The sequence below is a fragment of the Arthroderma uncinatum genome, assembly GCF_011692745.1.
Source record: "Arthroderma uncinatum strain CBS 119779 chromosome Unknown scaffold1, whole genome shotgun sequence".
In the NCBI taxonomy this organism is placed as follows: domain Eukaryota; kingdom Fungi; phylum Ascomycota; class Eurotiomycetes; order Onygenales; family Arthrodermataceae; genus Arthroderma; species Arthroderma uncinatum.
In genome coordinates, this window is record NW_022983863.1 from 4,693,613 (window position 1) to 4,705,123 (window position 11,511).

Sequence of the window (11,511 nt, forward strand, 5' to 3'; positions counted from 1 at the left end):
GGTCGTGACCGTTCGAGTAGCTCTCAATGCTTGCTGATCTAAGATCATACCCTTGGTATCTGGATCTAGATGCAATATTGCTCTGGATTCTCTTTTCTTCGTCATTAAATCTGGTCTTCTGCTCAACGCGTCCGCGAAGGCATTCTCTGTTCCTTTGCAGTGTTGTATTTTGAAGTTGTAGTAGGCTAGCACCTCGGTATACCATCTTGACTGTCGACGTGTGAGTTCCTTAGTCGTCGTAAAGTATGTCAGGTTCTGGTGGTCGCTGATAACTGTGGTCAGATGCCTTGCTCCTTGGAGCTCTTGCTTCCATCTCTTAAATGCTGCAACAATTGCTAGTAATTCTTTGTCATGGATATCATAATTCTGTTCTGCAGGGGTCATGGTTCTTGCGTAGCATGCAACCAATCTTAGTTTTCCTGTGTCGTCTTTTTGTTGTAACCGTGCTCCGATCGCACAGTCTGATGCGTCTGTATCGAGATAACTCTCTTTGTTCGGGTCGAAGTGTATTCGCATGTCTCCTTGACTAAACTTTTCCTTAAGTTCTTTGAATGCTTGTTCTTCATTGGTTCCCCAAATAAACTCTTTTGCCTTCCTGAATAGGTCCGTCAGGGGTTTCGCTGTTGCTGAGAATTTGTGTATGTATTGTCGATAATAATTCGCTAGTCCGTGGAACTGTTGTACTTCTTTGACTGTTGTCGGCGTAGGCCAATCGATAATGGCTTTGATCTTGTCCGGGTCCATCTGGATTCCTTCTGTTGACACGATATGTCCTAGGAACTTGACTGATTGTTTGTAGAATTCACACTTTGATGCTTTGAGGTAAAGCTCGTACTCTTCAAGTTTCTTGAGTACTTGCCTGACTTTTTCTGTGTGGTCTTCTCGGGTTCCTTTAGTAAATATCAGGACGTCGTCCAGGTATACTACCACAAATATGTCCAAATATTCGCGTAGCACGTTGTTGATAAGTGCCTGGAATGTTGCTGGTGCGTTGGTTAATCCAAAAGGCATAACCAAGAATTCGTATAATCCGAATCGTGTCCTGAATGCTGTTTTCCATTCTTCGCCTTCTTTCATTCGTATCCGGTAGTAGGCTTCTCGTATGTCCAATGCCGTGAAGTATGTTGCTCCTCCAAATCTGTCTTGTATCTCATCAATGAGTGGTAATGGGTATCGGTTCTTGATCGTTATATCGTTAAGTTGTCGGTAATCCACGCATAATCGTAGGCTTCCATCTTTCTTTGGTACAAAGATGATTGGGTATCCTGCTGGTGATGTCGATTGTCGTATATATCCTTTTTTCAAGTTGCTGTCGATGTATTTCCGTAGTTCTTCGAGTTCTGTCTCGGTTAATCTGTATGTGGGTTTGTATGCAGGCGTCTTCCCTTCCACTAGGGGTATCTCATGATCCCATGCCTGATGTTCCGGCAAGCTTTCTGATGGTTCTCGTTCTCTGAATACCTCGATTAGGTCGTGATATTCCTTCGGTATCTGTTGTCGTAGTTTGTCCATTTCAGTAGCTTCCTCCGTTCGGTGAACCGTTTCCTGCTTCTTTGTTGATCGATCGTTTGCAGTTCCTGTCGTTCCCGTTTCGACCTGGGGCGTCTTGCCCAGTATCTGACCTCGATCCCTTCTTTCGGTGCGGGTGGCCGCAAGGGTATCAGTCTTCTGGTCAGAGCGGCGGTTTCCACCATCTAGTCACAATGTGCCGTCTCTCCAGTTAATAGTCGGGTTGTGTTTCGCTAACCAAGGGTGTCCCAAGACCATGTCGTAACTCCCTAGGCTTGTCACGTCGAAACATTCTGTTCCCTTGTACCGTCCTTTGACGTGTACCTTCATACCTCTGGTTTCCTTGTCGATTCTTTGGTTCCAATCTTCGTTAAGTCCTCCCAGTTTGTATGGTTCCTTTTTCGTTTGGGTATGAATCCCTGACTGCTTCACAAATTCCAGATCTATGAAGTTCCCAGTAGCTCCTGAATCGATCAGTGCTCGCGCGTTTAGCCCTGCCAATTGGACTACTATCGCCAAGTGATTCTTTCCTCTTGTTGCAGCTAGACTTCTGCCTGTTTTAAGTCCTGTAGACTGTCGAAATCGTCCGTTTCCTATCGTCTTGGTTTGTTGATCATGAGTTCCGTCGTACGGTCCTTCAGCACTAGTTAAAGTCTGAATTTCCTCATTCAGTTCTTCCCAACTGAGTTCGTCTGTCGAGTCCTCGTCTAGGTACTCTGTCGTCTGTGTTGCTCGGTCTTTCCGACTCTCTTGGAGCTGTAGCTGTTTTCGTAAGTGTCGTGTCGTCTTCAACCAATATCTGGTTGCCGCTTTTCCTTCGAACTGTGTGGTATGTCCTTCATACTGCACAGTGATTTGTTTGCCTGTTTTCCAGTATAAGACTTCCAGTCGTTCGTGTGGCGTTATGTTTTCTTGGTCCGTTACATTGACACTTTTTCCATCTATCCATCCTGAGTATTTGTCGATGTGTACCAGACACTCCTTGTCTGTACAATACCTCCAGTGGATGTCCTTGCTATCTCTGCACGATGGACATTTCATGCAGTTTTCGTAGTGAAATCTTCGTCCTGATTTCCATGTTTCTTTGAAGATGTGGTATTCGCAGTGGCAGTCCCACCCGTATTCGTCGTGGCATGGGTGCCTGGGGTCTCTGACTTCTGTCTGTTTTTCCTCGTTGTGTCTGAAGCATAGTCCTTTCTCTTCGCACACTGTCCAGTGTTCGTCGGGTATCTGGTTATCGCATTTCTCTCTTTGTTCCCGTAGTTGTTCATAACTATCTTTGAACGTTATCCGTGGTGCTTCGTTTTCCCAGTTATTCGTTTCCTGCGTATCTTCGTATTCTGATTCGGTTTCTCCTTCCGAGTCTGTTTGTTCTGGTGTCACAATTCCTTGGTTGGGCCCTGTCGTTAAGTCGTGTTCGACGTCTGTTGGTAGTTCCGATCTTTCCGTGACGGTTCGTCTGTGTTTTTCTAGTGTTCGTAATTCTTGTCGTAATAGATCGTTGTGCTGTTCTGTTGTGATTCCGTCGGTTCGGCATCTCAGGAGTCTTCGGTATTCTTCCTCCGTGAGTCCGTTAGAACTTGATCCATACCCTACGACTGCGTTCTGTCGTATCAGAGTAGGTCTCTTGCTGGTTGCCCTAAGGTATTGTTTGTCGTTCTGTGAGTCTTGATAGCCTCCTCTACCCTGCTCCTTCTCGTGGCTACTAGTCTTAGACGTAGTGGTAGCGTTGAGGTGTTTCTTGGTATCCCCTTGTTTCTTCCTGCAGTCTTTTGCGATATGTCCGGGTTTCTCGCAGTAGAAACATAGCTTCTTGTCCCTGCATCTTTTGCTTTTCTCGGTATTATAAGGTCGTTTTTCAGTGGCGTCCAATTCCATGGGTGTGGTGCCGTAGTCGTTGCGTTTGTTTGACCCTTTGTATTGGTTTGCTTTCCAGAAAGTGTTTTTCCCTTGTCGTATGTTTCGTAGGTTGTAGAGTTGATTGTCGATGCGTACTGCCATTTCAACCATTCGTTCGAAACTGTTGTATGGTCCCATCTTGATGGTTTCGTATTGGGTTTCTGGTTTTAGTCCTTGTTCGAATATAGCCATTTTCTGCTCGTCGTCGTGGATTCCTAGTTCTTGACAGATCTGCTGTAATTGCGCTGCGTACTGTGCTGCGTCCCTGGTTTGTCTGAGTCCCTGTAGTTTGCGTTGTAGGGTCCTCTTTCTGTCGGTGTCTCCGAAGAATTGTCTGAGTACTTGTTTGAATCGTGCGTAGCTGTTGAGTACATCCGCGTATAGTATGGGTCGTCCTCCGGTGTTAGTCCAGTCCTCGAGATATGGTTTGAACCATGTTGCCGCTGCCTCTCGCATATAGGATCCTGCGAAGATAACTTTTTCCGTATCAGTGACTCCTGGTTTAGTTGCCAGATAGATGTCGCATTCCCCTAGGAAGTGTTCCAGTTTGGCGCGGTCTCCTTTATAAGTATCGGGTTCGTGAATCTTGACGGTAGACCTCTTGTCTCCAGTTCTCACTTTAAGTGCATTGATGTCGTCTTTGTATCCTTCGATCTGTACCATAGTTTGTTCGACGGTGTCTCTGCAATCTTCAAGTAGTCGTCGTTGTTCTTCCACCTGCTTGTTGGTTTCGTCCAATTGTTCGTCGTTGGGTTGGTCGTCGATTCTTTTTTCTAATTCAAGGATCTTCTCCCTCATTTGCATGAGTAGGTTGTTGACATTGGTGGTGGGTCCACTTGCTGATGACATATTGGCTCGTCTTGCTTTGGTATATTCCTGTAGTTAGTATATTTTTCAGGGGTAGGGCGATACGTACCTAGTTTTGTCCTTCTTGATATATAATCGTAAGTCACTCGGGTCGGAGTGTCTATGACAGTATGGTGGCTCTAGTAAGTCGGAATTACTTTTGCCTCTTCGTAACCGTGAAGTCGGGGCTCTATCAAGTCGAAATTGATTATGCCTCTTCGTAACCGTGAAGTCGGGGCGATCAATGTCACAAGCTGACGGCGCTCCTTGATTACCTAAAGGTGATCAGAGGTTCACACCTGCCGTAAGACAGAAGGTACGAAGGTCTTAGGGAAAGCTTGGGTTGGAGGTGAGTCGTTGTAGGAGACGGCTCGGTACCGGGGCGAGATAGAATACTATAGCGAGACTATCCCTCAGTTCCAAGTGTGGCTTCAGTCAGTGCCTTGGTCGGATGAAGGCTGAAGGTCCTTGTGAGCAGTGAAGACAAAGTTGACCTGCGTCAATGGGCAAAGGGATATTCGGTGAATATAGTATAAGACAACTGGAATAGTGCTTTGTATTGAGCAGTATGGTAAAACTGTAGCTGGTTTGATCGCGAGTATAAGACTCTTGATCCTAAGGTAATGAGCGTCCTTATATACAAGTCCTTGTATATCCTACTCTCCCGAGTCGCTTGGTCGCGCCGTCGACTTCGTCGACCTGGCGGCTTATACTGGCTCTCCCTGCTCTCTCAGTCGCTCTAGTGAGTCGGGCGACTGGGCGAGTGGGACGTGGTTATTCCGTTCCGTCTTGTCCGTCCAATGAGCGTATACTCTGGGGCTGCGCCGCAGGTGGTCTGTAACATATAGACTCCTATAGCCTATACTATATAAGGAAATAGTATAGAAATCAATAGCGATGGACTTTATAGTTAAGCTACCAAAGTTAATAGAGCCATAAATAGGCATTTAATATGATTTAATACTTATAGTTATGGATAGACTAACAAAGTATACTTATTTTATACTATTTATCGAAAAGACCACATCACTGGAGACAGCATATATTCTATTATAATATGTCTTTGCAGATAAAGGATTACTAGATAAAATTATTTTAGATAGAGATATAAGATTTATATGTAAATTCTAGATAATATTTACTAAAAGAATAGGGATTAAATAGAAAGCCTCGACGGCATATCACCTATAGATAGATAGATAAAGCGAAAGGATGAACCAAATAGTAGAATAGTACCTAAGATACTATATTAACTATGAATAGGATAACTGGGTTTCACTACTACCAATAGCATAGCTCGCCTATAATAGAGTAAAGAACGCCTCGACAGACATGACACCTTTCTTTGTAAATTATGGAAGAGAAATAGAAAAAATAAAAACACTAAGAGAAGGCAAAATACACACTTTAGAAGCAGAGGTTTTAGTAGAACAAATGCGTAAACTCTATAGACACCTATAGTTAGATCTTGAATTCTTGAACTACAGAATGAAACACTACTATGACTAATAGCATATGGAATCACCAGACTTTAGGAAGGGGGAAAAAGTATTCTTACTTTAACAAAATATTAAAATATTAAGACTAAGCGACAAACTAGATTATAAGAAACTAGGACTATTCAAGATTTTGGAAAGAATTGGACAACTTAATTATAAACTCTAACTTCTAGACTATATATAAATATACTTAATGTTTTACGTCTCATTACTTGAAAAAGTACTCTAAAACGCTAAACCATATAAATCAGAAATATAACCAGAAAATTAAGAAAAAGAATATAAAGTCGAGAAGATCCTAGACAAGAAAGTAATCAGTGGACAAACTTACTACTTGGTTAAATAGAAAGGATATGACTTCTTAGAAAACACTTATGAACCCACTAGGTACCTAAAGTATTCACAGCGCCTAGTGAAGAATTTCTACCGACAGGTAAAGAATCAGGAGAAGGAAGGCCCTTAAGAAGTTGATTAATAGAATAATCACTAGAGGAAGAGGCACCGAAAGTCAGGGCGAAGAGATCCTAAGCCTCTTACTAAAGGAAAGCCTGGTTATTAGATAGAGAAGCCTGAGTAGCCAAGGCCTGCTCCCTCTTAGTGTCCAAGGCTTCCAGATCCTCTATAGTCTTTATATCAGAGTAAAGGAACTCGCCAGCACAAGAGTGAAGCAATTTCTATTATTTTTTGATATAGGAAAGATGACCAAGTAGTTCTGACACCCAAGTATAAGTCTCCTCTTCTTCACGCTCTAAGCGATCAGTAGCTTAAATAAGTTTATTCTAATCCAGATCCAATATTAAGTCACCAGTGTTACACCATTTGCTAGAACAAGTATACTTGCTATACTTCTTCGACTTGGGAGAAATGATACACTCCTTTTAAAGACAAGCATAATGAGAACAATAAGAGGCCATGATGACACCAGAGCGTTTGATACATTCAGCAAGACAATACCTGTTAAGAGAAGAATCACTAGATTTAGACGACATGATTAGTACATAACAAGAGACACTGAAAAGGAAGGAAGACACTAAAAACACGAAGGGAGGATACTCATAGATATTTATATACTTGTTAAGACAACTCAATAAGAAAGGAGGGGATAATGTTACAGACCACCTATGGCACAGCCCCAGAGTATACACTCATTGGACGGACAAGACGGAACAGAACAACCACATCCCACTCACCCAGTCGCCCAACTCACTAGAGCAACTAAGAGAGCAGAGAGAGCCAGTATAAGTCGCTAGGTTGATAGAGTCAATGGCGCGACTAAGCGACTTAGGAGAATAGAATATATAAAGACTTATATATAAAGACACTTATTACCTTAGAATCAAGAGTCTTATACTTGTAATCAAACCAGCTACAGTTTTACTATACTACTTAATACAAAGCACCATTCTAGTTATCTTATACTATATTCACTAAACACCCCTTTGTCTATTAATGTAGATCAACTTTGTCTTCACTGCTCACAAGGACCTTCAGCCTTCATCCAACTAAGGCACTGACTGAAGCCATATTTGGAACTAAGGGATAGTCTTACTATAGTATTCTATCTCGCCCTAGTACTAAGCTGTCTTCTATAATAACTCACTTCCAACCTAAGCTTTCCCTAAGACCTTCATACCTTCTGTCTTATGGCAGGTGTGAACCTCTGATCACCTTTAGGTAATCAAGGAGCGCCGTCAGCTTGTGACATCTCTGTAGATAGAGAAAGGATTCCTCCTATACTTATTTATAAGGGAGAAGGAGATCTACAAGACACCTGGTTAGATAACTACTCCCCGAAGGAATAAACTATATATTTTATAGCATCACTAAACGGTTAGAGCTCTAATAATTACAGCCTGGAGTGGCTAGAGAAAGTCTTTAATAAACATATAAAGATAAAGGCTAGTAGGGTAAGGAGGCTCCTCATCCTTGATGGGCACTCTTCTTATATTAATATACGATTTATTGACTACACTGATCGAAACTATATCCTTCTTGCCATCCTTCCTCCCTATTTAACTCACCATCTCCAGCCGTTAGATATTGGGATATTTGGGCCACTAGTTAGTGTATATTCCTAAGAAGTCAATAACCTAATACGGGGAGGCCTCGGATATCTCTTAATTAGAAAGAGAGACTTTTAGAAGCTCTTTTATACTGCATGGTGTAAAGCTCTTATAGAGGAGAATATTAAGTCTGGCTTTAGAGCAACGGGTATCTATCCTCTTGAGCCACAGAGACAGCTGTGATATTTCTAGTTGTCACAAGCTGACGGCGCTCCTTGATTACCTAAAGGTGATCAGAGGTTCACACCTGCCGTAAGACAGAAGGTACGAAGGTCTTAGGGAAAGCTTGGGTTGGAAGTGAGTCGTTGTAGGAGACGGCTCGGTACCGGGACGAGATAGAATACTATAGCGAGACTATCCCTCAGTTCCAAGTGTGGCTTCAGTCAGTGCCTGGGTCGGATGAAGGCTGAAGGTCCTTGTGAGCAGTGAAGACAAAGTTGACCTGCGTCAATGGGCAAAGGGGTATTCGGTGAATATAGTATAAGACAACTGGAATGGTGCTTTGTATTGAGCAGTATGGTAAAACTGTGGCTGGTTTGATCGCGAGTATAAGACTCTTGATCCTGAGGAAATGAGCGTCTTTATATATATGGTATATCCGGTCCCTTCCTCCTGATTCTCCTCAGGTCCCATCGTGGACCTGATGTCCTGGTCCCTTCGTGGACCTTTCATGTTCGGTCCCATAGGGACCTGTCCCTGGTCTTGGCATCTGGGACCTGTCCTTATGGTCACGTGATGTGTAGTTATTCCGTCCCGGAATCTTGTTGTCCAATGAGTGTATATCCTGGGGCTGCGCCGCAGGTGGTCTGTAACATCATCCCCTCCTTTCTCATCGAGTCGTCTCAACGAGTGTATAAGTAGCGAGTGTGTTTCCCTCCTTTTCGTCAGGTAAGTCTCCTTTCTTCCTTTATCATGGCTCCCCGTTCCGTCATGAAGAAATCTTCCCGTCTTCCCCGCAACCGGGCTACCGAGCGTATGATTCTGGCGGCAGCCATCGATCGTTCCGGTTCCTTATCGCGTTCTTGTTGTGATAACTGTTTCTGGTCTCTTCAGCCTTGTGTTGTGATGGATTCCCGCAGCAAACGTTGTTCCTCTTGCGTTCGTAAGGATTGTCCTTGCGTCGGCCGTCTTGTGGATGACTCTCCTTGGGCTGAAGAATTGGCCTGGCTTCCTTACCGTCTTGGCAATTCCGACATGGATGTCGCTGGCAACATCCAAATGGTCCGTCGGGCCCAGGAAAAGCTCGCTAAGGCTCAAGACAAGCTTTCAGTTGCGATGGCTCGCAATCTTGAGCTCCGTCGGCGTCAGATCGAGTTATCTGATAAAGCCGCTTCTTTTAATGCTGCTGGTGAACTCCTCGTCGGTCCTCTGTCCTCCAGTGGCGTTTCTATTGATCGACTTCTTGAAGCGTCTTCTCCTGCTTCTGAACCTTCTGGTAAAAGTCTTTGACTAGTCCTGGCGAGTTCTTAAGATGTCGTGCTGGCTCGTAAGTGTTTTCCAAAAAGTCATATCCCTTCCATTTGACCAAGTAGTGGGTTTGTCCGCTGATCACTTTTTTGTCTAGGATCTTTTCAACTTCATATTCTTTTTCTTGATTTTCTGGTTGTATTCCTGGTTCGTATGGTTTGGCGTTTTGGGGTGCTTTCTCGAGTAATGAGACGTGAAATGTTGGGTATATTTGCATGTGGTCTGGAAGTTGGAGTTTGTAATTGAGTTGTCCGGTTTTCTCCAAAATTTTGAATGGTCCCAGTTTCTTGTGGTCCAGTTTGTCGCTTGGTCTCAATGTTTTGATGTTTCGTCGAAGTAAGAATACTTTTTCCCCCTTCTTAAAGTCTGGCGCTTCCACGTGCCGTTGGTCGTAGTAGTGTTTCATTCTGTAGTTCAAGAATTCGAGATCCAACTGTAGGTGTTTGTGGAGTTCGCGCATCTGTTCTGCCGAAACCTCTGCTTCTAAGGCGTGCGTTTTGCCTTCTCTTGGTGTTTTTATCGTTTCTGTTTCTCTTCCGTAATTTGCAAAGAAAGGTGTCATGCCTGTCGAGGCGTTCTTCGCTCCGTTGTAGGCGAGCTGTGCCATTGGTAGTAGTGAAACCCAGTCATCCTGTTCATAGTTGATGTAGCATCTCAGGTACTGTTCCACTGTTTGGTTCATCCTTTCGCTTTGTCCGTCTGTCTGTGGGTGATATGCCGTCGAGGCTTTCTGTTCAATCCCTATTCTTTCAGTGAGTGTCGTCCAGAATTTACACATGAATCTTGTGTCTCTATCTGATATAATTTCGTCCAGTAATCCTTTATCTGCGAAGACATGTCGTAATAGGATGTATGCTGTCTCCGGTGATGTGGTCTTTTCGATAAATGGTATGAAATAAGTATACTTCGTCAATCTGTCCATGACTGTAAGTATCGAATCGTATTGAATGCCCGTTCGTGGCTCTGTTGACTTCGGTAGCTTGACTATAAAGTCCATCGCTATTGATTTCCATGCTGTTTCCTTGTATGGTATAGGCTGTAGGAGTCCATATGGCGCGTGTCGTTCTGATTTGTTCCGTTGACAAACTTCACACTCCTGGATGTATCGTCTGATCTCTCTCCACATTCCTGGCCAATAGTAGTTTTGCGTAATCCGGTCCATGGTTTTCTCGATTCCGAAATGTCCTGCAACCTTTGCGTTGTGGTTGTCTCTCAGTATTCGTGGTCGTACTTCTCTGGGTATATATATCAATCCTTGATATAGAAGTATTCCGTTTTCCTTTTTGTATTTTTCGTCGTTGTCCTTGATTCGTTCAAATAAGGGATCTTTTATTATTGCTTTTCGTATTTCGTTCGTCAGAGTGTCTTCCTCGGTCGTGACCGTTCGAGTAGCTCTCAATGCTTGCTGATCTAAGATCATACCCTTGGTATCTGGATCTAGATGCAATATTGCTCTGGATTCTCTTTTCTTCATCATTAAATCTGGTCTCCTGCTCAACGCGTCCGCGAAGGCGTTCTCTGTTCCTTTGCAATGCTGTATCTTGAAGTTGTAGTAGGCTAGTACCTTAGTGTACCATCTTGACTGTCGATGTGTGAGTTCTTTGGTCGTCGTAAAGTATGTCAGATTCTGGTGGTCGCTGATAACTGTGGTCAGATGCCTTGCTCCTTGGAGTTCTTGCTTCCATCTCTTGAATGCTGCAACAATTGCTAGTAACTCTTTGTCATAGATATCATAATTCTGTTCTGCAGGGGTCATGGTTCTTGCGTAGCATGCAACCAATCTTAGTTTTCCTGTGTCGTCTTTTTGTTGTAACCGTGCTCCGATCGCACAGTCTGATGCGTCTGTATTGAGATAACTCTCTTTGTTCGGGTCGAAGTGTATTCGCATGTCTCCTTGACTAAACTTTTCTTTAAGTTCTTTGAATGCTTGTTCTTCGTTGGCTCCCCAAATAAACTCTTTTGCCTTCCTGAATAGGTCCGTCAGGGGTTTCGCTGTTGCTGAGAATTTGTGTATGTATTGTCGATAATAATTCGCTAGTCCGTGGAACTGTTGTACTTCTTTGACTGTTGTCGGCGTAGGCCAATCGATAATGGCTTTGATCTTGTCCGGGTCCATCTGGATTCCTTTTGTTGACACGATATGTCCTAGGAACTTGACTGATTATTTGTAGAATTCACACTTTGATGCTTTGAGGTAAAGCTCGTACTCTTCAAGTTTCTTGAGTACT